Source organism: Arachis stenosperma, chromosome 1 (genome assembly GCF_014773155.1).
Source record: "Arachis stenosperma cultivar V10309 chromosome 1, arast.V10309.gnm1.PFL2, whole genome shotgun sequence".
Taxonomy (NCBI): Eukaryota; Viridiplantae; Streptophyta; class Magnoliopsida; order Fabales; family Fabaceae; genus Arachis; species Arachis stenosperma.
Window position 1 is genome coordinate 119,683,323 of NC_080377.1, and position 6,000 is coordinate 119,689,322.

The following is a 6,000-nucleotide window of genomic DNA, read 5'->3' on the forward strand; positions in this document are numbered from 1 at the left end:
ATATTAATAAAATAAAAATAAAAAATCAAATTTAAATTTAAATTAAAAATAATAAAATTTAAAAAAAATTAACATCAAATTACAAATAACGTTATCATCAAATTCTTAAAAAACAATACTTTGGTACTTAAAGTTTTTGAATGATATAAGTTTTATTTTTATTTTATGTTAAGAGGAGTGCTAGATGGTCAGTAATTTTGTTAAATTCTGGCCAGCACTTAACTATTAAAAAAATTGAATGATTCTATACCATTAGATGCAATTTCACACCATTAAAAATATTATTGATGGCTAATTAATGTCTAAAATTATAAAATCTACTGGCTCCTAGTTTTTCTCTTATGTTAATTTTATAAATATACAAATACTCTAAATTACTAATTTAATTAACTAGTTTAATAGTTACTTATTTACTCTGAATTATTATATGGAAGAGATTGTGTGTTTAACTCTCACTTCCTTCATTATATGTATAATTTTTAAAATATATATTATATGAGAAATTCTCCATATACAAGCATTTTTTTATACAAGTCTTTACAAGTTATTATATTAACGCGCTTGAACGTTACTGCACGTTCTTCTTCCTCTTCCTCTTCTTTTTTTTTCTTTCGTTTCTTACTTTCTCTTTCTCCTTCTTCAACCGTTACTGCACAATTTCACTGCATCGTCTTCTTCTTCTTACTGCACATTCTTCTTCCTCTTCCTCCTCTTCTTCTTCTTCTTTTCTTTCGTTTTTTTGCCTTCTCTTTCTCCTTCTTCATTTACGTGCTTTTCTCTTTGTTTTCTTTTTTCGTTATTCTTGATTTCCATTATTTTTTGATATCAAGCTCTGAAATCATTTTTGAAGAAGAAGAAGCAGCAGAATATGAGGTGGAGAAAGAGAAAGAGTTCTGAATTATGCATAAAGTGTCCTTTGGGTGTATTTTCTATAATTGTTTGGGTGTATTTTCTGTAATCGTTTGGGTGTATTTCTGAAGTTTCATTATTTTCAAAACGATTTCAAAGCTTGATTTCAGAAACCATGAAAATCGAAAAAAAAGAAGTAAGAATACCAGTAATAAACGAGTAAAACAACTAATGAAAAGGCAAAGAGAATAACGAAGAAATATCGTTTGGGTGTATTTTCTATAATCGTTTGGGTGTATTTTCTATAATCGTTTGGGTGTATTTCTGAAGTTCTATTATTTTCAAAACGATTTCAAAGTTTGATTTCAGAAACCATGAAAATCGAAAAAAAAGAAGCAAGAATACCAGTAATAAATGCAAGTAAAACAACTAATGAAAAGGCAAAGAGAATAACGAAGAAATATCGTTTGGGTGTATTTTCTATAATCGTTTGGGTGTATTTTCTATAATCGTTTGGGTGTATTTCTGAAGTTTCATTATCTTCAAAACGATTTCAAAGCTTGATTTCAGAAACCATGAAAATCGAAAAAAAACGAAGCAAGAATACCAGTAATAAACGCAAATAAAACAACTAATGAAAAGGCAAAGAGAATAACGAAGAAATACATGGAGGAGGAGGAAGAAGAAGAAGAAGGAGAAGAAGAGGAAGAGGAAGAGGAAGAGGAAGATGAGTTGTTCATAATCCACGGTGAGTGAAGAAGAAGAAGAAGAAGAAGAAGAAGAAGAGGAGGAAGAGGAAGAGGAAAAGGAAGATGAAGATGAGTTGTTCATAATTCACGGTGAGTGAAGAAGAAGAAGAGGAAGAGGAAGAGGAAGAGGAAGAGGAGTCGTTCATAATTCACGGTGAGTGTAGCGCTTTGGAAATTAAATAACGCATTAAAAGACTCTAATGTGTAGCAACTTGTAAAACTTGTAAGTCAAAAAGACTTGTATGTGTAGCAAGCCTCATATTATATATTAGGGGTCTTACTGAAAGAGCCCAAGGAGAGCTACTGAATTTTATGACTACCTAAAAAATTACAGAAAACAGTTTAGTTAGGATCTATTAAAATCTCTCGGCCCATAATTTGTTGGATACTCATTTACATGGTCGAATGGTTGGTCAAAGCCTTGGCAACAATAGGGTGGAAGGAGATGTATCCAAAAATGCCCTGGCAACAACAGAATGGAAGGAGATGTATCCGAAAATAACAGTTCAACATCTATTTAAATATAAATTTGATCACAATCCCTTGCTACTCAATTTGGCCGGCTCAATTTGGCCAGAAAATCGGGGAGGAAAAGACATAAGGCGGGTGGAAGGAGGAGATGTGTCTGAAAACGCCTTGGCAACAATAGGGTGGAAGAAAATGTATTCGAAAATAACAGTTCAACATCTATTTAAATATAAATCTGATCACAATCTCTTGCTACTCAATTTGGTCAGAAAATCGGGGAGGCGCATAGGTTTAGGTTCAAGGAAGCATGGTTAACAAGTGATGAATTTAACAAGGTGATAGAAGATGCATCGAAAAGTAGCAAATGAGACATACAAGAGAAGATACAGATTTGTGGTGGAAATTTAGACAAATGGAGAATACAAAATTTTGAAAACATACCAAAAAGAATCTGATAAACACAACGGAGAATTGACCAGCTGAATTCTGAACCACATACTGAAGATGTTCAAATATCTATGTTCTTAAACCGCCACTTGATCAAATATCCATTGTTCTGCAACACTGCTACACAACTTCTCGTAGATTACGAGATGTTCATGTTTTGCAACGCTTGTTTCTCGTGAATTGCGACATGCTGGTCCATCTTTATACCCAAATCTAAATGCATATATAAATTAAGAAAATAATTTTAAAGGTTAGAATCAAAATATTAAAAAAATATATTTAAACTTTAGAAATATAAAATTTTAAATTAAAGGATAAATAATATATATTTTTTATCCTATTTTATTCAATTGATTGATATTATTTAAAAAAATTGTAACTTTTTTATTTCACATTAAGCTAATTGAGCTTTATTTTATAATTAATATTCATCAATAAACATTATAAGCTCATCATGCTATATATAACATATTTCAACTATTATATAGTAGTTAAAATGTATGTATAGTATGATGTGTCTGTAGTGTTTATTCATAAATATTAACTACAATTCTATAAAATTGTTATGTTTTTACCACAAATTTAATAACAACATTAAAACAAATCTTAAGAAAAAATGATTATGTTATGACTTAGATAGTAATATCTATAATAATATAACTTTTTATAACTCTTATTTTTTAAAATAACACAAAAAAATTCATATTCAAATTTTTTACTCCAAATTCAAGCTGAGGCAGAAGGAAACATCAGGAGGCAGCTGCCGGCATTCTTAAATATCCTCAAATATTTGTCGATTACGCTGGTTTTAAAGACACCAACACGCAGTAATTAAGTTGGATTGGTCTAGTAGTCAGCTCACTAGTCTGCTTAAGTAAGTATTGGGAGTTCGAATCTCGCCTTATGCATACAGCAATCTATTGGCCAGCGACAAACCTTTAAATAGAGCTCAGTATTACGATAAATTAGTCCTGTCGAATTGGAAAATACCGTGAGAAATCAAAGACACCCTTATTAAGGATGTACTAAAATTATTAAAACAGCAATAAAATGTACTAAAATTATTAAGGATGTATTATTACGTAAAAGTAAAAAAAAAAAAAAAAAACGCAATGCAAGTAACCCTTATTAATTCATGGGAATTGATTCAAGTGATAACATAAATATCTTAGATCGAACAAGATTACTAAGAGAATATATGTGATTCAACTAAAACTATTAAATAAACTAACCCAAGGCATAATTCACATTTATACTTCTTCACATATTATTTATAATTTAGCTATAATTAAGGGATACACATACATGATGTTAAAGTGTGCCCATATTCATGAATGGTTACATTATGGTATCGTAGGATATAGGAGGTGGATTTTTTTTTTCTTTTTATGTGCAACTCATGGATGTGATATTGCGTCTAATATGTTTTAGAATAATAGATTTCCAACTTAGTTTGTTCCGTCCAGATTATGCTTCCGAAGTTTGATCGGCAATGCGGTTTGAGGAAGACTCGGAAGCGTTCTCCTGAGAACTGTTGACCTCGACGTGAAACCTGTAAAAAAGACTCTGACGCTCAAGTCAACTCGAGAATTAAAAAGTTAAAAGAAATAAAGTTAAGAAATAAAACTAAGAAATAAATAGTGGGGACGATTGCTCAGTATCTTCAATGATCCACTGATTGCTCGTGCTTCTTTTCTGCCCCTTTGACGAGTCGTGCTCGTCTGTTTAAATAGATCTCAAGGTGGCCTATGTTCGTTAGATGAATACTCGAGTAATGTTCGGTTTTGTTGGGGTTTGTTATTAAGATTGGGATTCTGATTTCCGTTACACAAGAATATCGGCATGATTTGAAGTGGTGGACTTGTTCTCGGTTTGTAGTTTGTTTGCCGAGGATATTGGAGAATTTGGCCGAGGATATCGGGAAGGTACACAGCCCCCAAGCTCGGCATGAGAAACATGTTGAGCTTTTCTATATCCTCGGCCTTTTGATTTTGGACTTTTTGCTAGCGTGGATTTATTGCCTAGGGAGCCCCCAAACTCAACGTGTTTCTATTGCCAAGCTTTTTGGGCCTTGTAAAGTGGGCTTTGTGGAATGTGTTGCTTCGCTTTTTTTTAAGGGCGGGAAGTGGGGTGACGCCAGTTGTAGTTAATGGGAAGTGGAGGGGGCTTCGTGGGGTAATGTGTCAAAGTAACTCCCTGTCCCCTGTTCGTTAGGCTTCTGCAAGTTTGGATTTTCTTTTTGAGCGGCAAGATGAGTAAGAAAGGTAACTTACTTTCACTTTTCTTTTTCTTGTTGTTGCTGTTTGTAGTTGGTTTGCATGGGTAAGAAGGGGGTTACTGTAGATGAAAATGACCCTTATGGGTGAGTTGATAGCAATGTTAAGTCACGAGTTTCTGTGTTTAGTATCTCTGAGATGTTGTCGCAGTTGAACAGTGCGAGGTGGGTCAGGGGTGGGGATAGTTTGAGGGTTAGGTTTCTATGTGCGAGAAGAGTGATAGAGTTTGTGAGAAAAGAGATGACTGGACTTATTTCTATGTGTATACGTGTATGTTGACGGAATTGAGTATTCGCTTTCCCTTTACTGATTTTCAGTGTGGCGTCTTGTCACTGTTGAACTGTGCTCCTACGCAGCTTCACCTTAATTCATGGGCTTTTGTTTGTGCTTTTGAGTGTCTAATGGAGTATCTGGGTTATTATCCTTTATTGGGGGATTTTCTTTTCACTTTTTCAAGTGAAGGGTATTTGGAAGGGTGGCTAGGTGAACTTAAGTAGTCACCCAGGACAAGCTATCTTCAGCCTATATAAGTCCTCTTTCAAGGATTTCAAGGAGATGTTTATGAAAGTTCAGGTTTGCGAGGAGTGTTATCCATTTTATCTTGACGCTATGATGGAAGAGAGATTCCCTCTGTTCTGGTCTGCTGAACCTCGACAGGTTTTAGAGTGTGAGGATAAGGTTAAGAGTGAAGATTATATCATTGGGTTCCTAATGTCTACGATGTCGTCTTCCGAGCTTCTGTCTATTCCAGCATTGCTGAGACTTGAGGGGGATAGAGAGGCTTTAGATGAATACCTAGGTATATTTTGTGTTGCATTGTCGCCGTGTTAATGTTTTCATGAGTTTTTGACTTTGTTTTCTACTTTTGTTAGGCGAAAAGGCATCGACTTTGACCACTGCAAATTTGAAGGCTTTCATTTCAAAAGCTAAGAAAAAGGAAAAGAGGGGTCTTCAACTAATGTAGCAAAGGAGGGGGGTTCTGTTGGTCAAGAAATTCCTCTTAAGAGGAAGAGAGGTGGGGGACCCTCGAAGGTTGTGGATTTGACAGGCGTGAAGAATGATAACGCCATTTTTACGGCAGAGGAAATTGATTCTGCTTACCAGAGTCAGCTTGTCTTTCATGGCTATAAGGAAGGGCCGAGTAATTCAATATGGTCGGCTTCTTTCCCGTTCATGGCGGTGGCTGATGAATTTGCCCAAGTTGATGCTGA